General features: G+C 45.7%; 1 protein-coding gene and 1 long non-coding RNA gene across 6 annotated transcripts in view; one reads left to right on the forward strand and one right to left on the reverse strand.

Moving 5' to 3' along the window:
- Positions 1-3,119, reverse strand: part of ST6GAL1 (ST6 beta-galactoside alpha-2,6-sialyltransferase 1) — a 485,891-nt gene extending 482,772 nt beyond the window's left edge. For all 5 annotated transcript variants that reach the window (XR_009612253.3, XM_060639503.3, XM_060639498.3 and 2 more), the window contains exon 1: positions 2,722-3,119. The gene's annotated coding sequence lies outside the window, so the exon portion shown is untranslated. The remainder of the gene's footprint in view (positions 1-2,721) is intronic.
- Positions 3,120-3,279: 160 nt separating this feature from the next.
- LOC144617431 (uncharacterized) lies at positions 3,280-9,099 on the forward strand. Its single transcript, XR_013557962.2, has 3 exons — positions 3,280-3,429; positions 4,068-4,162; positions 6,724-9,099. It is a non-coding gene; the product is annotated as an uncharacterized LOC144617431 (long non-coding RNA).
- Positions 9,100-24,747: the final 15,648 nt, after the last annotated feature.

The raw sequence follows: 24,747 nt of genomic DNA on the forward strand, positions 1-24,747 counted from the left end.
GGCTTCTGGCTTCTTGCTGCCTTTTGCTTTACGATTATGTTCAAAGCAGGTCCCCACTGGGGAAGCAAGCAATAGCAGGAGAACATGTAGGAGGCCAGGGCAAGGGTGGAGTGAACCACTTAGTAAACACTACAGAAAAGTGATCCCCAATGATAACTGCAATACTCCTCACCATATCTACCATAGGGATCCATGGCTCTGTACCATAACCAACACCTATTTAATTCCTTCAGGAATTCATTCTCAGACTTAAAGAGTGTTGTTATAACAACCATCATAACTTTGACTTTACTCTGGGGTACCAACAACAACTCATTTGATGCAACGGTTTTCCTTTTACGCACAAAGAGAAATTAAAAGCAGACACCTTGCTGCATGTCCTTAGGCAAGTGATTTCTCCTCTCTGGGCCTCAGTTTTCCCATTTGGAAAATAAAAGGGTCTGGCGGGATGATTCCCAAGGTTCCTTATAAGGCAAGCATCCCGATAAGAAAGCTATACTCAAGTGCCCAGTGGAATTACCACAAAAATGAAACACTCTAGAAACCCTAAGAAAAGAAACAAGTGTAGCTAGGAGATAACAGGGACAGGACAAAACAGCACATTAGTTTTGGGGAAACCCAGACTCCAAGTATCTGTTGTTGGGTTTTTAAATTTTTATTTTTTTGGTTTTTTGTTTGTTTTGGTTTTTTGGTTTGTTTTTTTTGTTGTTGGTTTTTTTTTTTTTTGTTTTTTTTTTTCCAACTTTTCCTCTGCCAAATACAAAAATAGGCAGCTACTTCCGGGGAACTCTCAAAAAGAATTTAATTAAATAAAATCAATGAAAACAATGCCTTGTTCTCCCACAAGTGGCTCAGGAGTAGCTTGCTAAGAGACACTTTCTTCCCTGTGGGTCTGATGTCAACAGCCTAATGCTTAGGCCCAAACAAAGGCTTCCTGGCATAGAGATGAGAGGCAAATATCTAAGTCCCCATATCTGGCCCTATTCCAAATTGAGGGGAAAGGGACAGTGAGAAGAGAAAAATACCAAAGTTTATGAAAGGCTAGCAGAAGAGTAAAGAATTACTAAAGCTATCTTTTCCCAAATGAATAAGAACTCTTAAAAGAGATAATGGAAGGGTGCAGCTTTCAATCTGAATTACTTTCTTTGTTTAACTCTGTTCTAAGGCCACTGATTTTTAGACTAACCTGGTTGTGCCTTTGGGGGCTGTCAAGGCCAGGGGCAGTGTGGGAATTGGGAGACCCATACTCAAATTCTCTTTCCCATTTCACTGGTTTAAACTCCCGCAAGGCATTTTCCAGGCCAACATTACCCGCTTGTAAAATAAGAGGGTTCCCTAGATCCCCTTTAGATCCTCAGTAACAGTGGTTTGGAGCTGAAGGCCCTCCGGTTCTCCCCAGGGACAGGTTTAAGCTCCAGAGGGACTGGCGGCCAGTGAGCTCAGCAATTGCACTCTAGCAGCGGTGCCTCCGTGCCTGCACACCCCACCCCCCACCCCCCCACTCCCACAACCTTAGGGTCTTACTTCTGCACCAGCACCATTCCCTAACAAGCCAATGCACCCACCCACCCACTTCCCGGCTGCCCGAGCAGGTCTGATGAACCAAAACCTGCCAAGGTGAGCAGAGCACATGTAAGCAAAGCAAAAACAAAACAAACAAGAGCCCTCTTATCTGGACCTCGGAATTTCTCTCAAACTGATCTCACTGAAGATAAGAGCGTCCCTACCCAGAACCAGAGGCCGCGGCTGGCCTCGCCTGTAAAAACTAAAAACGCAAAGCGAGTCTCAAGCCAAAAGAGGCCAGTGCCAGACGCAAGGACCTACAAGGCAAAGCTCAAGCAAAGGGTCGAGAAGACCAAGACCGCGCTGGGCGCTGTTTAAATTGGACTATTGTTTCTGCAGGCTGGGGAGGCGCTCGCCATCTCCCAGCAGGGGCAGTCGCCTGAGTGCAGGGACAATGGTGCACTAGGCACGGTCTTTTTTTGGAGAGGGACCCATGGGCCCTTAATTCAACCCCGGTGCGCTGGAAGTGAGGGGCTGCCCTGGTCCCATCCAGTAATGCACCACGGTCGGGACAGGCTCTCGGCCTGGGGCAAAGCTTTTTGTAGCTGCTTTCGTGTTTTGTTTTCCCCTTTTGGCAGACTGGCAGTTTGGCCTGAGGGCCAAGTGGTACCTTTTCAATGTGTCTGTCGTCCTCCTCTGGCCAGCGGCGCCCCTAGCGCCTCTCCCTCCCCCGCGGCTTGAGACAATGGCCCGGTTCCGCAAGGCGGCAGTTCCAGGGCCAGCCGGGCGCCGGGATCCCCGCGCAGAGCGCACGTGCGTTTGTTATGGTGCCTGAGCCCCCACCCCCAACGCAGGCCTCAGTTTCCCGGTCCTTAAATCTAGCAGCGGGAATGCGCAGGAACCCGGAACGCGCGGGGCGTCCCGCACCTGACCCGTGGCGCGGTGCGGGAAGCGGGGCTCCCGGGGGCCGAGCGCACGTGGGTTTGTTGTGGGTCCGCAGACTCGCGGAGCCCCGGGGGAAAGCCAAGGCGGTCCCCGGGCCGGGAGAAAGCCAGAGACACCCCGGCCCCACGGTGGCCAGCCGGCCGGCGAGACTGCCGAGGCGGCGCTGGGCACCGGCTCCGCGCGCCCCTCCGCCCCGCTCCCCTCCCGTGCCCCTTCGCACACGCCTCCGCCCGGGCCCCGGGCCGCGCCGCCGCCCTGCGCACCCCTACTCACTCGCTGCGCGCTCGGCCGCCGGGGCTGCGGCCCCTCCGCCCGCTCCGCGCCCTCGCCGGCCCGCAGCCGCTCCCTTTGTTAGCGCCCGGCAGTGCCCCAGATGTCTTCCCCGGCCCGGCCCGGCCCCGCACTCCCCTCCCCCAGGTGCCGCCCGTCTCCGCGCGCCGCGGCCACAGGGGAGCCCGGCAGCTGGGAGCCCGGCGCCAGGTCCCGGCAGGAGGGTCTGCTGGGGAGGAGCGGGGGACTGGGGCTGAGGGGTGGAGGGGACGGCGAGGGAGGGAAGAAGAGCGCGGCGGAGGGGCGGGGGAAGCGAAGGTCTCCGTTATGCAAATAGTCGGGCCGACGGGGTGGGTCCCCGGTCGCACGGCGCCCCAGACACCCTGGCCTGGCCCTCCGGGGGTCGCCCGCGGGCGGGCCTCCGGGTTAGGGGTGCCGGGTTAGGGCACCTCGTGATGCGGGGACCCCGCTTCCACCACCCCCCACCGCCACCGCCACCGAGGAAGGCGGAAGGAGGAACAAGGGGAGGGGCGACGCGGAGGGCCGGGATCCCCAAATGCCGGCTCTCCCCACCACGCCCCAGGTCCCGGAGGGTTGAATGCTACACTCACAGGCTTTCCGTCCTCACAAGCGGGAACTGTTAATCCTGGCTCCGCTACCGACTGCCTGTGTGACTGAGCAAGTCACTTAACGTCTCCGAACTCTTCTTAGGTAGGATATAAAACGGCAAAATCTCTTTCACGGGGTTTGACCCGATCCTGCCCAACACCGGGCGTAGCATGTGCTAGGTGCTCACAAACACTGCAGATACAAGAGGAGTGTGGGCCCCAAGCTGCCTGCAGGCTGGGGGGACGGGAGGCCTCAGGTGCGGTGTTGAAGGGAGCGAAGTTCCTTCCTTTCACTGGGGCTGAACTGGGGCTGCTAGGGGAAGGCGTGCACCGCCTGTGGAGCAGGTGTCACCGCTGTATACTGACCATCCCCGGTGCCCGGGGGGGGGGGGGGGGGGGGGGGGGCTGAGACAGAAAACCGCCCCACAGGAGGGCCAGAAGCAGCCTTGGGCCACCGCTCCAGTTCCCATAGAGAGAATGGAACTACCGGTGGCAACAATCATCACCCAACTGAGTTTTGAGCACCCACTTGGCACGAGGCTATCTACGTACTTGGAGGGAAAGGGGGAGTGGAAGTCATTTGGGCCCTCTGGGAACACACAGTGTGGGGAACACTCCCAGCGCCTGAAGCCCTGACACAGAACTCTGTCTCCAAATTGAGGTGACCACTCCCCACCACCAACTCAACTTGGGGAAGGGGAGGTCACATCCTCCTCTCATCCCTCAACACCCTTCTTCCAGGTATTGCTACCTCCCTTCCCCTCCTGCTAGGCTGCTGGCTGGCCGGCTGCTGAGGAAGTGTCGCTGCTGGGTGTACGGAGCTCCAGTTCCAGGAGGTGCCGCAGAGTGAATTCAGATGTCTACCACCAGCTAGCTGAGTATTGGTTTGGGTCCCTCAGCCTCTCTGAGCCTCTTTTTTTTAATGTTTATTTATTTTTGAGAGAGTAGGGGAGGGGCAGAGAGAGAAGGGGACAGAGGGTCCAAAGCAGGCTCCCCACCGTCATTGCAGAGTGCCATGCCATGCTCGGTTGGAACACAGGAACAGTGAGATGATAACCTGAGCCAAAGTCTGACGCTTAACCAACTGAGCCACCCAGGCGCTCCTCTCCGAGCCTCTTTTGAGCCTCTTTCCTCTTCTGTATCATGGAGATATTAATGATGGTGTTGTCTTCAAGATTATGTGAAATGACCTGTATGAAGCCTTTGGCTTAGTATCTGGCATTTGAAAGGTGCTCCTAACGGTAACCGTAACGTGAGTGAGTGAAAGTAGACAAACTCATGAGACTACTTCTGGGAGGATGCCATATTGGAGATTTCAGACTTTATTCCGAGAAAATTGGAAGCTCTTAAAAGATTTCATCCAGGGGCATGGCATGCATCCTTGTGTTTTACACTGATTTTTCTGCCAGCTTCCTGGAAAGTGGATGGCAGGAGCAGAGACTGTGAGCATGGGGCACAGAGACCAGTTTGCAAACTGCCATCAGTGGAGATATAATAGGAGCTGGGGTGGGGGGGGGGGGGGGATGGGGCACCTGGCTGGCTCAGTCCGTTAAGCTTCCGACTTCGGCTCAGGTCATGATCTCAGGTCATGATCTCACGGTCCGTGGGTTCGAGCCCCGTGTTGGGCTCTGTGCTGACAGCTCAGAGCCTGGAGCCTGTTTCGGATTCTGTCCCTCTCTCTCTCTCTGACCCTCCCCCATCCATGCTCTGTCTCTCTCTGTCTCAAAAATAAATAAACATTAAAAAAAAAATTTTTTTTTAAATAATAGGAGCTGGGGCAATGACAGCAGGAATGAAAAAAGAGGACACGCAAATAATACCTACCATTTGGGGAGCAAAAGCAATTTGCTTATTATATTGCCTCTCCTTTTCATACCATATGTGGGGGCCTTACCCTATCGTATGAATAAGAAAATTGAAGTCACCGAGGAAATGAAAGAGCTGGAATTTGAACCCTTTTCCACATGCGTGGAGAGCCTTAATCATTTCCTTCCTCAGTATCACTTTTATGTCAACACTGCTTAAGACTCAAGAACAAGGAGACGCGGGGCTGGCTCCATCAGAAGAGCATGCCACTCTTGATCTGGAGGTGCTAAGTTCGAGCCCCACAAGTATAGAGTAGAGAGATTACTATGAATAAATAAATAAGTAAATAAGTAAGTAAATAAATAAAAAACAAACAAACTTTAAGAAAAGAGAAGAATGGGGCGCCTGGGTGGCTCAGTCGGTTAAGTGGCCGACTTCGGCTCAGGTCATGATCTCACGGTCCCGTGAGTTCACTCTCACGGGTGAGTTCGAGCCCCGCGTCGGGCTCTGTGCTGACAGCTCAGAGCCTGGAGCCTGTTTCAGATTCTGTGTCTCCCTCTCTCTCTGACCCTCCCCCGTTCATGCTCTGTCTCTCCCTGTCTCAAAAATAAATAAAACATTAAAAAAAAAAAAGAGAGAGAAGAATGAAGAACAAGAAACAGAGGAGAGACTTTTTTAGCTCCCTTCCCACTCCATATGACTCTTTATAAGAAGAACTACAGCCAGATTACAGAGAAAACAAAGCAAGAGGCTCACTCTGTATTCTTGGCTTACAGGGCCAAAGTGACCACAGATGACATGAAAAGCCCAAGAAGTTTCTTTTTTTTTTTTTTTTTTTTTTTTTTTTTTACTTTATTTATTTTGGGAGACAGAGAGAGCACAAGCAGGGGAGGGTCAGAGAGAGAGGGAGAGAGTGAATCTCAAGCAGGCTCTGAGCTGTCATCACAGAGCCCAACACGGGGCTCCATCTCAGGAACCATGAGACCATGACCTGAACTAAAACCAAGAGTCAGACCCTTAACCAACTGAGCCACCCAGGTGCCCCCAAGAAGTTTCCGGGGCTGTGAGGCAGATGTGTGGACGGGTAGGGAAGATCTCCCTGGAAGATGTCCAGGGAAGGAGCAGCTGTGGAGTTATTCCCTTTGGGGGCCCCTCCCCCAAGGTTGCAGTTGGGGTCTTCTGACCTATAGATGAGAGGCAGGAGAGGGATGGACCTGTCCTCTCCAGCCTATGAGCCTTCCTCATGTATTGTCTCTAGGGCCCCTGACTTGACAGGTTATTTTTCTTAGAAATATAAATACCTAATTTCCCTCTGGACACTACCTCAGCTCCCCACCCCCATGACCTCAGTCTTTGCCCATGGATAATATTTTAAGTAATGCCTTTCTTAGTCATCACTTTAGGCGGTTTACTGGCTAATACAAATAATGCCCTACTTTATAATGTTCACTTACAGTGAGCCGCTCACAGACATGCTGTTTCTAGCACTCTTAAATTGGAGATGGTGGTATTGCACAGTCTTATAAGGAATAAGGAAAGCACCGGAGGCTGAAAATATCTTCCCAAACCCTTCTGCCTCATCTCTCTCCAGATGCTCATGTCGAACCTTCGATGGCGTCCACAGTTCTCTGCACGCTTTCAACACCCACAGTCCAGTAAAAGGGCGGACTGAGGGCTAAAGGAACTGCCGTGTGGTCTACCTGCGCCCCCTACCTTAGACTTCAGTGCTCTCAGCTTCAAGGATAAAGATACCTATGCTCAGCGAAGTCTAAGGAACCCAAGTCACAAAACAGAAATAGAGGAACAGCATCTCTGGGAGAACAACACTAGGGACAGAGGCTGGACACTAGAGATGGGCCCCTTGGAAGGACTACAGCCACAAGACAGGGAAATGGCTGGGCCGACCGTGCCTCGTACAGCAGGCAGTGGCCTTGCAGCCTCAAGACCTCAGCATTAGATATGGGCATTGGGTAAGCAGGTGTGGCCTTGGAAATGGGCATGTCATGGTGGACAAGCTTTCATTGGACTGCACTTCACCCAGTCAGCTTCAGTGTCCAGCCTTGTCCCAGGAGATATGAGGAGAAACCAAGTCCCAATTCTCAAATTACTTGTGTTTTAGCAAAATATCTTTTGGTCCAAATAATTAACACAAATTGCTATGGATTGAACATCTACTGGGTGCAAGGCAGCCTATGTGCATGTTCTCACTTAATCCTCACCTGGGGAAGGGGTATCATTCTAGAACCCTGGTGTACCTAAGTCTTCTTAGGCTACTCTTCCTGTTGTCGCCTGAAGGCCAATCCTAGCATGAAATTAATGTATAGGAGGCAAGGGTATGGTTATAAATCTCACGCTAGGAACATTAAAAAGCAAGAGAGGTCTTTCCTGCAGGTTTCTTAAGGAGACAAAGTGGTGTCACAACAAACATCAAGATGCAAGGCTTCCTAGGTATCCACTTACAACATCCCTTTTTCTGAATTCCACTCCAGACATCACCTTCACACATTTCTACAGAGGCCTCCTCAGCATCTCTCTCCCTCCTATGATACTCCTCCAGCTCCCCCCACCCCCACTTCCCAAGTCCTTCCCTCTAGGGGTCTCCCTTAATTTTAACTAGCCATCTCTCAGTGACCCCAAAAGATGTGAGGAAAAGAGTAGGAAGCTGCAAAAAAAAAAAAAAAAAAAAAAAGGCAATGCCCATGAATATAGATCTTTACGTTTACAAATGGCTTGCATATACATTATCCCACCTGAGCCCTTTTCAGACTCAGAATAACCTGAGAAAACTGAGACTCAGAGATAAAGTGAGTTGCTTAAAGTCCACTAGTGAGTGTTGAGCTGCACCTTGAAACCTAGGCCTCTTTCCTTCAGACTACATCTGGCCCAGGGCTGCAAATGCCTGGACAAGCCCATCAAACTGTCAATAACACTTCCCCAGCTACAGCTGCCAGAACTGTCGCCCTGGTGCCCCAGGGCAAGACTCAAGCCATGCCCAGGAGACCGAGTCACCAGCAATGGAAGGAAGTACAGAGACGAAAGGACTCAGAAATCAAAGATACTTGTAATAAATGCCTTCAAAAAGATCCAGGAAATTGGCTTCTCTCAAGTGACTTCTATCAAAACCAAGGTGCAAAGTCCTGTGTATTTATTACCTGAGGATGACCTTCTGAATAACCCACAAATAATGGTCAGGCTTCTTGCAAGAGAGTGTGTGGGTCAAGGAAATGTTTTTGAAATTAACAAATGTTTTGAGGGGAAAAAGAAACTATCCCATGCCTGTTGGTGATTTCTCCCAAACCTGTCTCTGTTTTGTTTTTGTTTTTTTTTTCTAATTGTATAGATCAAATTTGCTTTAGGAAATTTAGAAAATTCAGACAAGTACAAAGAAGCAAGGGGGAGGAAGATATTGTCAGCCCATCAGCCACAGGCAGAATTAACCTTTTGGCCTATTTTCTTCCAGTTATTTGCCATGCATTTTTCTACAACTTTTCATAGTTGAGATCATGATATATAAAAATGATATCCAGCTTTTGTCCCCCACTTAAAGCATAACAAACATTTCCTGTATGTATATAATAATACATGTATTCATTCCCTTTAGCCCTTATTAGATGCAAGGCAGACATTCTTAGGCAAGTTGTTAGTGGTTTTTTGCACTATTTGTTGGCTGTATGAGAGACAGTTTAGGGGCTAAACTGACTCACTGACTCTGGAGTCGGGCTGCCTGGGTTTGAATCCTGACTCTGCCACCTCCTGGTTACATGACCTTGGGCAAGTTAATTTACCCCTCTGGCTCCATTTCCCTACATATAAAATGAGGATCGTAGTATCTGCCTCACAGAGTAGTTCTAAAGATTAAATGAGTTAATTACATGAAAAGTGCTTAGAATAATAAATGGCATGGTAAGCGCTAAGTAGTAGCTATTAGCAATCTATGGTATATGTGGTCACATCATAAATTATTCAGCTATTCTCTTGCAGCTGGACAGTAAGATTGTTTTCAATTTTTCCACTATTATAGATAGTCCTATAAACCATTTACTGCATGCATTAGTGGAGGAAAGGCAGATTGAAACTCTGCTGTGGAAAAATTCAAATGCCAAGATAAGGTATTGAGAAATTCAGGATAAATGACCCAGGAGAAAAACTCTCCTTAGAAGGAGGTATCCAGTCACCTTGAAGAGATGACATTTAATTCTATGGCAAACATTTGTTGAGCTCTGTGCACCAGGAAAGGGTCTTGGCTAGATCAGGGAACACAGAGACGAAAAGGGGACACCAAGACAAACAAGAGACAAGACTGAATCTCAAGGAGCTTTATTCAGTTACAAAAATATCACATTTGTTATGTCCAGGAGTGAATTTTCACCATGACATATCTCTATGGTTCACTTAGGTGGACAGGGATTACAAAACGCCTGATTTCAAAGGACCAATGCAGTAGGAAATACAGAGACAGCCAGTCTTCCTTCACGCCCTTATGGAGAGGACTTGATCAAGAACTCCTATTTCACAGAAGAGGGGCGTCTGGGTGGCTCAGTCGGTTGAGTGTCCAACTTCAGCTCAGGTCATGATCTCACAGTTTGTAAGTTCGAGCCCAGTGTCGGGCTCTGTGCTGACAGCTCAGAGCCTGAAGCCTGCTTCAGATTCTGTGTCTCCCTCTCTCTCTCTGCCCCTCCCCAGCTCCTGCTCGCACTCTGTCTCTGTCAAAAATAAATAAACTTAAAAAAAATTTTTAAAAAGCCACCAACCATGCCTAAGTATAGCAGTGCTGCATGGCCAGGGGAGCCCTCTCTCCCGATATTGTCCTGAGTGAGGGACTCTTTGCCAAGCAATTGTGAGGTTCAGATGGCTCAGACAGGGCTGCAGCCTCAGCCACATTCTTGCTGACTCTCATCACCTATAGTTAATGGGCTACAAACAGCTGGACAATAACCTTTTGGGAAAGGCCACATTTCCCATCACTGAGATAGTTCCTAAAGTTCAAATGTCTCCTGCAAAGCTGCATCAACTTTCCAGCCCCTCTTTGTATAGGGTACAACGCAAAACCTTTTATACCATGAGAAACCTGGGTATACAGTTGCAACCTTACCCTGCCAGGAGAGGGTGTGGGGATTGGTGATTTGAATTAATCCATAACCAGCCCTGCTAAGGGCTAAATGTGTGGACAATCAGATAGGCATTTGAGGAAGCACCGATGAGGTTCGGTGCAGGAAGTAGCCTCTGAACAATGTCACATTATCCATTACAGTCCTTCTTCAATGACATCATAAAGCACTCAACTGTCAAGTTCAATTAGCAAGTAGGTGGTCTATAATGATAATTACAGTCTGTACCTCTCAACCTAAATGGCTCAGAGCACCACAAAGTCATGACTTGAAGGCCTTAGAATGACTCCATCCAGGAGGCAGGGACACCAGGGTAGGCCCGCTTACGTGGAAAATGTGTGTGTGTTTCTAGAGTTTGGAGGAGGTGAGGTACAGACACTTGTACTAAATATATACCATTGTGTTTAAAGTGTTGTATCACATTGGCTTGGGGTCCTTTCAAACAAGCTGTAATTGCAGGGAGCACGAGATACCTTCTATCATACCTCTTTGGCCAATTCCTCTGTGAGGCCTTTCTTGAACTCACAGGAAGGATGGATAGTTAGGAAACTCATTTCCTTGCCCAAAATAGACACAAAGTTCCTAAGTTCACATTCAGAGTGAACTACACAGGAGAGATTTTTATTTGTAGAATCTGGGACTCATGGTTGGGTTAAGAAGAAAGGGGCACAGTGTACCTGCTTGATTTTAATCTACTCCCTTTAAAATGTGTTCCTCACATAGAGGACTCCCAAGGCACTTTCCTATACACCTTTCAGTTGAGGTCTAATTTACAGATAAATCAACTGAGGCTTAGAGACTCAAATGGCCTGCCAAAAATGAGCCAGCTAATAAGTGGCAAAGTTTGGACTAGCGCTGACATCTTCTGCCTCTGTTATAGATGCTAATAAGAGGCCACAGGCAGCCCAGAAAATAGAGAGAGAACCAAAGACTTAAAAAGCAGAAACTTCTATGGTCCAGCCTCCCATAATGAGGCGCCTGAGAGAAATCAGGCCTTGCTCATTATTTTCCGACTTTTCATAGTGGTCAGGGATCATTAGGCTGGGTTTTCAGCTTGTCTCTTCAAAGGGCTAAGAAAAACATATCAGGTGATAAATGGAGGTGGTAAAGAATGGCCAGAAGCCTCGTGGAATGTTCTTGTTTCTGCTGGGAAGAAGGAAGTCACTCATCTGAGGTAGCTTTGTGTGACCATAGACCCCTGACGATACATTTCCTTCACTTCAGCGTTTTTGGCACAGAGGGTAAGGAGGCATTACTGCTTCCGAGATCTCATGAGCTAAAAGAAATGATAGCTCTCAGTTATTGATTACTGAGGTGAAATGGAACATGTTAAGATTAGGATCTGGATATTCCCAGATGATCTGAGAGATAATAACGACCTCCTCAAACCACAGAACGGGGAACCGAGCTCTGCCACAGCTAATCCGCACAAAGACCCTGTGCATGCACGTCATTAGCAGCATTTGGCAACGAGATAACTGAGGCTTAAGGAGTTTGAATAATTGGCCAAAGGCCACATATCTTGTAAGTGGCAGAGCTGGGGACTGAACCAACACGTACATGACTTCAAAGCCACTCTTTAACCACTGTGCACATCAGTTTTTCCTTGGAAGTGGAGTGATGTGAGGTTGGTCTGACTCATCTCTCCATTATCTCTGACTTGTTTATACTTTTTCGTTTCTCTGAAATGTCCTCTTCATCTCGCTCTGCCTGAGTGAACACGACCCCTCCCCTAAGGTCTAACTCCAGCCTGAGCTTCTGCAGGAAGGCTTGAGTCCCAAACCATCTCTTTCTTCTCTAAAGTCTTAGAAACACTTGTAGAATTTCCCAGGACTGTGGTTTTTTGTTGTTGTTGTTCATTAAATATACAACTATATGAGGTCGTTTTTAAGTCTATTTATTTATTTTGAGAAAGAGACTGGGAGAGGGGCAGACAGAGAGGGAGAGAGAATTCCAAGCAGGCCCCACACTGTTAGCGCAAAGCTCGACACAGGACCCGAACCATGAGATCATGACCTGAGCTGAAACTGAGTGTTGGATGTTTAATCGACTGAGCCACCCAGGCACCCCGAGATTTGTTTTTCTTTTTTTAAGTTTATTTATTTATTTTGAGAGAGACAGAGACAGTGTGAGTAGTGGAGGGGCAGAGAGAGAGGGAGAGAGAGAATCCCAAGCAGGCCCTACACTGTCAGCACAGAGCCCACTGCAGGGCTGGAACTCATGAACCTTTGAGATCATGCCCTGAGCTAAAACTGAGAGTCAGACTTGACCGACTGAGCCACCCAGGTGCCCCAAAATTTGTTTTTTATTAATATGCTTTCAAATAAATAAACATTTGATATCTCATAGAAACACTGTTTTATATCAACAAATCCACAAATCAGGACACATCATCCTTTAACAGATTCAGAGGTGTGAATTGATTCAGTTCAGGATCTTCTTTCTCCGCCATTCCCCAAACGTGGACCGAGAATCACAGGGGTATGGAAGTGGGGGTCCCTCCTGGCTTTATCTATGGAAACAGGAAACAGGAAACAGGAAACAGACCATGTGGCAGTGGCTCTTCAGCAGGCTTTGGGACCAAGCAAAATGGAGAATGATCTCTACAGTGCTTCTTACTAGCCAGGTGGCTTCAAGAAAGACCCTTAACCCCTCCGAGCCTATGAAGTATAGCGTGTGAAAGATTGCAGGAAGGATCAGCAATAATGCTGTTATGTGCACCAAATAGCTACTCAAAATACGGTAGCTATTACGTTTATTAGACCTGACCCCAATCAAAAGGAGGTAAACAACTAACTTCCCTAGGGTCAATTCAGAAAAGAACATGAAACGCTTTTGGTCTTATTAAAAATTCAGAAAAGAACATGAAACGCTTTTGGTCTTACTTAAAATGCCTCCTTCTTCTCTCTTCTTCTAATCCCTTGTAAAAATTCAACATTGTAACTGCAATTACCTACTGTTAGTGTCCCTTCAAAATTCACATGTTGAAAACCTAATGACCGAGGTGATGGTATTCCAGTGGAGGTGGGCCTTTGGGAGGTGATTAGGTTGTGAGACTGAAGCTGTCATGAATGGGATTTGTGTCCTTATAAAAGCTCCCTGAGAAAGCTCCATGCCCCTTCTGCCTCACGAGGACACAGCAAAAAAGAGGACCATCTATCAACCAGGAAGCTGGCCCTTGCTAGATACTGAATCTGCTGGTGCTTTGAGTGTGGACGTCTCAGCCTCCAGAACTGTGACAAATAAATTTCTGTTCCTTACAAGCCACCCAGACTATGGTATTTTAGTTATAGTGGCCTGAACAGATTAAGACAACTACTTTATGAAATAAACTCATGTCCATGAGAAAAGTAGCACTGCTCCTTAGTTTTCGAAAGATTCCTGCTCATACCTGACATACCGAAGAAGAAGCAACAGAGAGAAAACTTTCTTCAGCCTTGGACTGAATCAGAAGGCTAGAGGCAACGGGAAGGTCTTGTACGAGGGGTTGCTCATCACCATGTGAGAGAAACGTAAGGTATTACTGGGAGATTTTACCACATTCACGGAATGTCAAAGGTTATCTCATTTCCCTCATGAGGAAACACAGTGGTAGAGAAACCTCCCCTGTGGTGCACAGTGACAGCGCCCAAAGCAGAATCTGGTCTCTCGGTGCTCAGATTTCTTTCACCCTTCCAACCATCAGTTTAGAAGCATTACCGAGTACTCCCAGCACACTGGCTCTCAGGGGTGTAAGGCAGGGGGGCGAGGGCCCCAGCCCTGCAGGACTTCACAGGATGGAGAAGCCATGCCTTACAGGAGGCACAGCCATGTGGGAACAGCTCAAGACTTTCATGATCCAGAGCTAAGTGGGGCACCCAGGCCTAGGCAGCCCCCACCATACAGGAAGTATACTTGCTTCATTCATTGTTCCATCTCCGGTCCCTAGAAGAGTTCAACTAAGGCAACGCCTATCACTGTGAATGCAGTTCATGGACTCTGGAGCCAAAGGGGCTGGGATTGAATCCCAGGTCACTCAAGGAATAGCTGAGCAATCTTGGGCAAGTGACCTAATTTCTCTGTGCCTCAACTTTCCCATAGTAAAAGATGGATAGTACTATACAGAGGAAATGAGCTAATCCATGTAATGTACTTTAAGAAGTGCCAGCACAGGGTAAATACTCAAAGGACATGACCATAGCTATTATTCTTAGCAACCACATTATTAGAGAAGAAATTAGTATTTGATGAGTGTGTGTGTGTATATGTGTGTGTATATGTGTGTGTGTATATATATATATATATATATATCCTTAATATGCCATCAAATGATATTAAATGAATAAATGAATGAATGATGGAACGAAATTGAATGAATGCAGTTGGAATCAGAGAAGGAAGGGATTTTGGCAGGCTGAAGTGCTCAGGGAAGGTGTCCTAGCAGGGGCCAGACCTGAGCCAGGCATGTAAGGAAGTGTGACATAGGGGCCACCAGGGTGGGTCAGTCAGTTAAACGTCTGATTCTTGGTTTCAGCCCAGGTCATGATCTCACAGTTCATGGGTTAGAGCCCCGAGTCAGGGTCCACAGCTAGTAGCACGGAGGCTGCTTGAGATTCTCTCTTTCCCCTCTCTCTCTCTGCTCCTCCGCTGCTTGCACTGTCTCTCTCTCAAAATAAATAAATAAACATTAAAAAAAAAAAAAGGCGGGGGGGGGAGGAAGTGTGAGATCTACGCAGGATGAAACCGGAAGAGAAGAAAAATATTTACACTTTCAGAAGCTCTCTTCGACAAAGACTTAATATCTAAAGATGTTTATTGAAGCGGTTCTTTTTTCTTTAAAATATTGAAAAAAGCCCAAACGGCCAGTGAGACAGTCAAACACAATTTGATAAATCTATAAAATAAATTACTTGTAATCCATTAAAGTATTTTCAAACAAAAGTGAATAACAAATATGCTCAGATTATAAGAGTCCAGGAACACCTGGGTGGCTCAGACGGTTAAGCGTCTGACTTCGGCTCAGGTTTGTGAGTTCGAGCCCCGTGTTGGGCTCTGGGCTGACAGCTCAGAGCCTGGAGCCTGCTTCAGATTCTGTGTCTCCCCCTCTCTCTGCCCCTCCCCCACTTGTGCTCTGTCTCTCTCTATCAAAAATAAAGCAATGTTAAAAAAAATGTATAAGAGTCCAATCTCTTATACACAGTACAATCTCAGCTGAGTAAAAATCCATTTGCATATAAAAAGAAAGGAAATTACCAAAATGTTGGAAGGAAGGAATGTGGATACTTATGTTCCTTTAAATCTTTCTTAGCTTTTCAAATTGTCTACAGTGGGTATGCATTATTTTAATAATTGTGTTTGTTTTTAGTTATGGTAAAATATAAAATTTGCCATTTTAACTGTTAGGGTGGCCGGTGATGCGGACAGCAAAGAACTGCACAGAGTAGAGTAACAAGTGTGACAGAGTTTATTCACTCTCGAAGGAAGGAGAGGGACCAGACATCAAGAGAGATGTTGGCTCCCAGTCTCTGTTAGGCTGGGCCTCTTAAGTGGTTTGTAGGATGTGGGAGGGTTGTAGCTGTGGTCTTGGGGGAGGCTGTGTGGGAAGGGGGTTGACACTTGGTCAGATGGAGAAGGAGGTGACAAGTTATTGGGGCAGGAGGGGGCTGGCGGTGAGTCTGTCTGGGGCTCATCCAGGATGTGAGTTGTGGTCGGGCCAGAGAAGAATATGTTCTGGAGTGGTAGCTTATTTTCTGAGAATGAGTGGCACCATGACCTAGAAAAACAAAGAGTTAGGGCCAAGTACAGACACCTGTGAGTTTTGTCTGTAAGCTTGGCTGGGGAAGGGGCTTTGAATAGAACCCTTTTATGAACCGTGTTTACGTGCCCAGTACAACTAATAGTATTATTTTTTAAGTCTTGTATATTTCTCAGGTGAACAAGGTGCCCAGGCCCGGGGCCTTGTTCACACTGCTGTCCTGTTATGATGGTCCCACAGAAGCTGAGGGGAAGCATGGCCGCTGCCCGTGCCCGAACACCCCGACCGACCCCTTTGCCCTGGGAAGCACCATTATGATTTTGGAGCATGTTCCTGCCTGCTGAGGGCTGGCACTTCGGCCCTCCAGTGTGGAGAATCACTCCTCCCTAAAGTCAGGGTGTTAACACGCTTGTCATGTCTGGACAACGAGCGGCCTCCCCCGTCCCCAGGCCTCTTCATTTTGTCTCTGATATTGCTCCACACAAATGCAACATTCAGCCATTTCTTCCAATGCTCACAAACCGGGGGAGGGCAGGGGATTCCCTCAGGCTCCAGAATCCCAAAAAAGTCCCTTGTGCCTCCTGGAAAGTACAAAAAGTGGGGATACTGAGACTCTTCACCTACTTCTGAAGGCTTGGCCTCGTGCTGCGGCTTGTACAGTGAATCACCACAGAGTTAGAGAGAACACCTTGTGAAATAGAAGCCTGGCCAGAGGGAAGAGCTACCTGGCCACAGGTCTGTATGTCTGCTACATGCCCACATTCAAGGAGAAAATGCCCGTCTTGGGGCTTATCCTCAGTTTCCCTCTAATTCCACCATGTCTTATATCCATTCTCTTCCATTTTCATGAGTCTCATTCATTTACTCAGCAATCATTATTTACCCCTTTCATATGCCAGGGACTAAGTTAGGGATGAGATACTGACACCTAAGATAATGGCAATAATCTTTTTCTTTTAATTCTTTTTAGTGTTTATTTATTTTTGAGAGAGACAGAGTGCGAGCAGACGAGGGGCAGAGGGAGAGGGAGACACAGAATCTGAAGCAGGCTCCGGGCTCTGAGCCATCATCACAGAGCCCAATGCGGGGCTCAAACCCACAAACTGTGAGATCATGACCTGAGCCAAAGTCGGATGCGTAACCGACTGAACCACTCAGGCGCCCTGATAATGGCAATAATCTTATACACTGCCAAGCACTGGGCTGCAAAGCTTTATCTGCCCTACCCCATTTCACCCTTACAACAACTTCACAAAGAAGGGACTGTTCCCCCATTTTACAGATAAAGACCTGAGGCTCAGGAAAGATAAGACATTTGTGCAGAAGAACTTCTGGGTAAAGATGGTAAAATAACTCGAGCTTAGAACATCTCTCTTCCCACATTTAACACAATGAACAGCAAAAGTGAAAACCACAGAACAGTGAAAGAAATTACCAGTAAATTCTAACAAGCACCTACCAGACCATGCTTTTCCCACAGATAATGGCTATACACTCAGAATCAAATACAATTAGCAACAATCTGAAGGCACAAGAGACTAAACAGAAGCAAACAGAACCTGGAGGGGAGTCAAATCTTGCTAGAAAGACATGGAAGGAGTTACCTATGCTTGTAGTTTTCAGCCTGTGAACAGGCTGAAGTCGTCGCCATGAGGGGTGCCTCAAGCTTTAATTTCAAAAAAAATCCAGAGTCTTTCTGGCCTAAAGAACCAGAGGACAGAATATGCTGGAGAACAAGGAGAAAGGGGAAATATTGGGAAGGAATGGTCCAAAGAGAGAAAGCCCCAAATTCTGTGTGTAAACTCTGACCAGATCCCAAACCACTTGAGGATAAAGCAGACTCCAAGTAACCAAGCCAAAGACAGGGGAAATTAGCTGAGTTCGGTCGCTCCCCAAAGGGCAGTTTTGCAGTTTGGATCTGCCTAAGTTAATTTCCTTCCTAAACCAAAAATCTCAACATTCTCAGAGCACTCCAACAGGATCTAGAATCTCCATAATGTGAAATTCATATGCCTATGATATAATGCAAAATGAGTCAATATACAAAGAACCTGAGAATATAATTTCAGGCTTAAAAGAAAAGACAATCAACTGACACCAACCCCAATATAATCCAGATGTTAGGATTAGAAAAGGATTGTCAAGCAGCTATTATAATTCTGCTCCGTGAAGTCAAGGAAAATATACTTTCAATGGATGAAAGGCAGGAAATCACCGATGAGAAAAAGAAACTATACCTTAAAAGAACCCATGAAAATTCTAGAACTGAAAAACACAATATGTGAAATCATAAATTTCTGGAAGAACTTAACGAAAAGAGTTGAAGAAGCTGAAGCTAGATCAATAGAAACTTTCTAATCTGAAGAACGGAAAGAAAAAACATGGGAAAATATGAACAGAGTGCCAAGGACCTGTAGAATAATGTAAAAAATGTCTGCATATGTGTAATTTGATTTCTAAAAGTGGAAGAAAGAGAGAATGGGTCCAGAAAAACATATTTGAAGAAATAATGGCTTCAACATTTCCCAATTTATAGAAAGACATACATTTATAGATTCAAGAAGTTCAGTGAATCCCAAGCAGCATTAAGTGTAAACAAAGACACACATGGGCAAACCCGGTCAAACTGCTGGAAACAAAAGTAAGGAGAAGCTTTTGAAAGCATCCGGATGCGGGGGGGGGGGGGGGGGTGTTGGGGAAGATACATCACATAGTGGGAGAGTCTTATGAGTCACTGCTGAATTCTTATTAGAAATAATGGGCACCAGAAGACAGTGGAACATCTAGGGGAAGGGTAGAAGAGGCCCTTAGCAACCAAGAATTCTATATTCCTTGAAATTATCCTTTCAAAAGGAGGACAAAGTAAAAACATCTTTAAAAATCCACCAGCAGTAACAAGGAAAGAAGTTCAACTTTATGCCAGGAACGTTGAAAAAAAAAAAAACAAAGGAAGACAGGAGCAAAGAATTCTGAGACAGTGCCAGAGCATCATAAGTAATCTCATCATTCCTTCCCTAGAAGTGGTATGGAGGAAACCGGGTGAAATGGCAAAATCCTGATAACATTCAGGAGCTGGCCCACCCCATTCCCATTTGGAGAGAATATGACCGAGTAAATGAAAAGGCATCTTGGAGAAAAGTCACAAAAAAAACACTTGGGAGCAGAAGCCCCTATACACCACCGCAGAACCATGACCATGACCATGACCTTGACCATGACCTTGACCTTGACCATGAACATGACCATGACGGAGTGAAGAAGGGCACCAGCACTTGACAGTTTCCACATCACTGTGCTAGGTTGGGGGCACGCCCACGGGAGTGGTATACACACCCAGCTGGGTGGCATGGGTACTGAAACTGGATGTTTTCATGGTTCTCAGAAAAAGCTCAGTTGCACACAGTCCCACCCACCCCTCTCCCATGTCCTAAAACTATGGAGAAGTAGACTGCAGGCACCCCACCGCAGCCCTCCAGCTATGGTTCTGATGGGAAGGTAACTGAGTTTTAAATAACATACAAAGGTTTTCAAAAAGAAGTCACCCATATTTTATATCAAGCCAAATAATCCATGTTAGTCGCAGGCTAAATAAAAAAGAAATAGGACAGAAACTCTGAAAACATTCCACATAGAGAAAAAAAAAAAATCAATCCAGTCTGGAAGAACACCTAGCCCAAACCAAGCAACAGAGGTACACTGTGTGAATTCATCACTTTTCAGACATATATATTCTAATAAAGAATATGACTTTATGGGGCGCCTGGGTGGCTCAGTTGGTTGAGCATCCAACTCTTGCTCTCAGCTCAGGTCATGATCTCTCTCTCTCTCAAATAAATATGTTTAAAAAAGAATGTGACTTTAATAAAATAAAAACACAAAGACAAAAGTACTAAATTACAGCATGAGATTAAAAGGGAGATTAAAATGTTAAAGACAAAGTGTCAGGCAAAATCTTCATTCAGATCTAGCAAATCACTTTCAAAAATAAACATGTAACATAACAGATGTGGCTAAACATCAAATTACTTTAATGGATGCAAAACTTTATATAGTCATAATGAATATTGAAGGAAAGAACATTAAATTTAAAGCAATTAAAGAATAGATGATGAAGACAATCTAACACGAAAATTATTGATGTCCTAGGAGTGAAAAGTTGCAATAATTAAGGAAAGAAACTGTAATACAGGAAAATATGATAGAGAAAAACTTCTCCAAAGTGTGAGAATTCAACCTTTTAATCAAAAAGATGTACTGTTTTCCAATAACATTGATAGAAAAAGATATTTCGATTTATGCTTTGCTAACTTACATGGAAGAATTAAAAAAAATAGAGTTCTTTGGCTATCCAGGAAAAAAATCCAATCATCTATAAGGATGAGAAATCAGATTTTCCACTGCAATGATCAATGGAAGAGGACAGTAGAGTAATATCTGCAAAGTTCCAAGGGAGAGAAAGAAGTGACCTCAAAATATTACATCCCATCAAAATGTCATTCAAAGGCAGACATTCTCAAATATGCAAGAACTCAAGGACCATAGCATGCATGCACTAGCCCGTCTTGAAAACACAAACTCTACTTGCTCAAGAGTTAAATCAGAATAAAGCAAGTCAGAAACAAAAACGCTGGCCAAAACCCTGGTGGTGAGCATCCAACCCATTTAAATATAAAAGCAAAGTTAAATAATAGAAAAGTGACGGCATGGAATGGAACGGAACAGAATGGTCATAACCTTTACTAAGAAATGACACTGACCATCAAAGACTGGTAAGAGGGGAGAAAGAGGCAGAGAGAAGTGCATGGCATTAGTCTCATATCTTCTAGCAGGCCATCAGTTGCTGGTATTTAAACTTAAGATGTGATGGTCCAACTTTTCATGGTTTTTATCAGCCTTTTTCCCCCCTTAATCTTAGCACAGGAGGCAGATACCAAGGAATAGTTGCAAACATTTATAGATGTTTACCATATGCTTACTGCTCTAGACTCTTTACGGATTAATTTATTTAATCCCATCCATAACCCCATAAAGTATAGTCTATTACTAGCCTCATTTTACAAAAGAGGAAATAAAACACAGAGAAGTTAACTAACCAACCCACAGCTAACAAGTCATGGAATCAGAATTGAAACCCCGATAATCTGACTCCCCAGTCCATGTACTTATTGCTCAGTGAGCATGTGAAGTGGCCAAAGTGAGACATTCAGCTTCTGTTTGTCTAAATAAACTGTGTGTATCCAAGCACGGCATCCACGTGGGTCAGTACACAGCCTGCTGGGCCCAGGTGAGGGTCCTGCTCTAAGAGAGGTTTAGGGATGCCTGGGTGGCTCAGTCGGTTAAGCGTCCGACTTCGGCTCAGGTCATGATCTCACAGTCCGTGAGTTCAAGTCCCACATCCGGCTCTGTGCTGACAGCTCAGAGCCTGGAGCCTGCTTTCGATTCTGTCTCCCTGTCTCTCTGCTCTTCCCCTACTCACGCTCTTTCTCTCTCTCTCAAAAATAAATAAACACTAAAAAATATATAATAATAAAAAAATAAAAGCTTTCAAAAAAATTAGACTTTTGGAAAAATTTTGCTCACCAATGTACTTACCAATTCTTTTTTTTTTTAAGCTCCCCAATATGGGACTTGAATTTACAGCCCTGAGATCAAGAGTCATATGCCCTACTGACTGAGCAAGCCAGGTGCCCCTGTGTTTACCAGTTCTTAAAGATTTTCCAGATGAGGTGGTAGCTGTGGGTTGAATTGTAGCTCCCCAAAAGACATATTTATGTCCTGACTCCCCGTATCTATAAATGTGACCTTATTTGAAAATAGGCTCTTTGCAAATGTAATCAATTTTAAAAGAGACCATACGGGATCAGGGTGGCCCTATAAGTAAAAAGAGATTTGTAAACATAAACACAAGCACACACAGGCAATGAGGCTGTGTAAAGATGAGGTAGAGACTGAGGTCAAGGTCAAATCAAGCCAAGAAATGTTAAGGATTTCCAGCAATGATCAAAGCTGGGAGATGGACGTGAAACAGATTCTCCCTCGGTGCCTTGAGAAAAATCCAACGCTGCCAACACCTTAACTTCAGACTCCTACCCTCCAGAGATGTGAGGGAAAAAGTTTCTGTCATTTTAAGCCACCCAGTGTGTGGTACTTTGTTACACCAGCCCTAGGAAAAGAATACAAGGATGATAACACCAAATGTGACTATTTGATAGTGTGAAGTGTGGCATGTGAAAGATGTGCATGACTCATTGAACTGGTATTTCCAAAAACCCAGTGTATGATGTCACAAAATCATGCACGTAAAGGAGCCATTCAAAGTGTAAAATGGCCTGATACATTGCAGTATAACAGGGTACAAAAAGTTCTCTGTAAGGTTTCAGAATTCACATTGCAGCTATAACCTTTAAGAAACTATCACTCATCCTTTGATCAAAGGAAACTATCCACAATTAGCTGAAAAGGCTGCTAAAACCCCCTTCCCTTGTCCAACTATTTATCAGTCTAAGGCTGGGTTTTCTCCGTATATTTCAACCCAAATAATGTATTGCAACAGATTGAATGCAGAAGCAGATATGATAACCCATCTGTCTTCTATTAACCTAGCCATTAAAGAGATTTGCAAAAAGATGTAAAACGATGCAACTCTTCCCAAGAATTTTTTTTTTTTTTTGCTTTGAAAATGGAGTTACTTTCATGAATGGAGTTACTCATGTTAATGTGTGATGGGTCTATTATTATTTTAAATCACTATCTCAAAATTTCTCATTTAATTTCTAATACAATCAACATCTTTTTTTAAATTTTTTTTAGTGTTTATTTTTGAGAGAGGGAGAGAGACAGAGTGTGAGCAAGGGAGGAGCAGAGAGAGAGGGAGACACAGGATCCAGAGCAGGCTCCAGGCTCTGAGCTGTCAGCACAGAGCCCGATGCGGGGCTCGAACCCACAAACCGTGAGATCATGACCTGAGCCGAAGTCAGATGCTCAAGCAACTGAGCCACTCAGGCGCCCCTCTAGTACGATAAACATCTTTAAATATGGCTCATTGCCAAAGCATAAGAGACTCTTAAAAACTGAGAACAAACTGAGGGTTGATGGGGGGTGGGAGGGAGGGGAGGGTGGGTGATGGGTATTGAGGAGGGCACCTTTTGGGATGAGCATTGGGTATTGTACGGAAACCAATTTGACAATAAACTTCATATATTAAATAAATAAATAAATAAATAAATATGGCTCATGTATATAGGAGCTTTGGGGGGATCCTTGATGATTTTTAAGCCTAAAAGAATCCAGAGACCCAAAATTTTACTAGGTTACAAGGTAAAAACAATAAGATTTGGCAAATGTTTGGTGGAGATGGAGAGAGAGAGAGAGCAGTTCTTATTCTTCTCTCCTGATGGGGATTATGTCAAGAACAGGCTTTCAAGGAGAGATGATGTTTCACTGGGAGAGCAGGTTAGAAACCAGTCTATGAATCAGAAAAAGATTATGGGGGTTGGGGGGAGAAACTTTGCAGGAAAGAATGTCACAGAAACCAAGCAAGGTAGAATTCTCATGAAGGGAAGTGTTCAATAGAAGCAAAAACTCTAAAGATATTCAACGGGGTCATTACTGACCAGCTAGCAGCAGTTCTAGAGGAGGAGAAGTCAAAGAGGCAGCTGGTCTGCTCTGCTCTTAAGTAACTAGCTGGAGGTCAGGCAGAAGTGAGAAGAGTGGTGTTTAATGGTGGGTGAGAACAAGGCCAGAGGAGAAGCAGAAATTCAAAATTCAGAAAAGGGAAGCATAAACAACAGCACCAGGTTCCCCAAGAAGCCCAGAGGATAGGATTTTCTAGAGCTCAGAAGACCGTGGGGCATAGAAGGCAAGCCCTGAAGGGCTTTTGAACCCAACTATGTGATTCAAGTCTTGCTGGTGCCATTTGCTTTAAGTGCTAGGGACTGAATATTTATGTCCTCCCAAAAGTCGTACCTGGAAACTCCAACCTCCTCCAAATCCCCAGAGTGATGGTATTTAGGGATGAGACTTTGGGAGATAATTAGGTCAGATCAAGAGTGAGCCCTCTTGAATGGGATTAGTGCCTTTTTTTTTTTTTAAGTTTATTTATTTTGAGAGAGAGAGAGAGCATGAGCAGGGGAGGGCAGAGAGAGAGGGAGACAGAGAGGATACCCAGCAGGCTCTGCGCTGCCAGCCTGGAGCCCAATGCTGGGCTCAAATTAACGAATTGCGAGATCATGACCTGAGCTGAAATCAAGAGTTGGAAGCTTAACTGACTGAGCCAGCCAGGCGCCCCTGCCTTTGAAAAAAGAGACCGGGAAGTTTGCTTCTGTCTCTCCTTATCCCTGTCCCCCCTTCCACCATGTGAAGATACAACGAGAAGACAGTTCTCTGCACACCAAGAAGCAGGTTCTCACCAGATACCAAATCTTCCAACACCTTCATCCTGGACCTCCTAGCCTTGGAACTAGGAGGAATAAATATTGTTGTTTCGGCCACCCAGCGTATGGCATTTTGTTCTAGCAGCGGGAGCTGAGACACTAAATAAGGGATTGACAAGCTACCTAAGCTCTCTGCGCCTTAATTTCCCCTGCTAGGAACAGAGAGAGCGATAGTATACACCTTCAAGGGGTTTCATAAAGGCCGCATGCGTTAACACGCATCAAGAATTTAAAATTCTGCCTGCCAGTTGGAACATACGTGACCAATTGCTGTCACTGCTAAGATGGAAAGGAAGGGAAAATGGTGGTGTCCACCGTCTGTCGTCAAAGTCGGTAGGTGG

This window comes from Panthera onca, chromosome C2 (assembly GCF_046562875.1).
Source record: "Panthera onca isolate mPanOnc1 chromosome C2, mPanOnc1 haplotype 2, whole genome shotgun sequence".
In the NCBI taxonomy this organism is placed as follows: domain Eukaryota; kingdom Metazoa; phylum Chordata; class Mammalia; order Carnivora; family Felidae; genus Panthera; species Panthera onca.